This window comes from Camelina sativa, unplaced genomic scaffold, assembly GCF_000633955.1.
Source record: "Camelina sativa cultivar DH55 unplaced genomic scaffold, Cs unpScaffold00651, whole genome shotgun sequence".
In the NCBI taxonomy this organism is placed as follows: Eukaryota; Viridiplantae; Streptophyta; class Magnoliopsida; order Brassicales; family Brassicaceae; genus Camelina; species Camelina sativa.
Window position 1 is genome coordinate 42104 of NW_010921790.1, and position 405 is coordinate 42508.

Genomic DNA, 405 nt, shown 5'->3' on the forward strand with positions numbered 1-405 from the left:
AAGGACCGTCACAAAGACCATCTGTCCCGAAGGACCGTCACAAAGACCATCTGTCCCGAAGGACCGTCACAAAGACACTCTGGCTAAACAGCCCGCCACAAAGGCCAACAATTGGCTAAAAGCCCGCCACAAAGGCCACACAATTGGCTAAAAGCCCGCCACTAAGGCCACACACACTGTCTAAAAAGACCGCCACACACATGCACCCTGACTCGAAAGTCCGCCACAAAGGCCACAAAGCCCCTCTGAGGCTTCCCACCGCTAAAATTTACAAATTCTAACTCCCGTAAAACTTTCCATATTTAGCACCTTCCACTTTTGGAAACTTCCCACTTTTGGAAACTCTTTTTTCAGGAACCTTAACTTCGCAACCCCCGCCTCACGGAAACTTTGTACCCCAACACC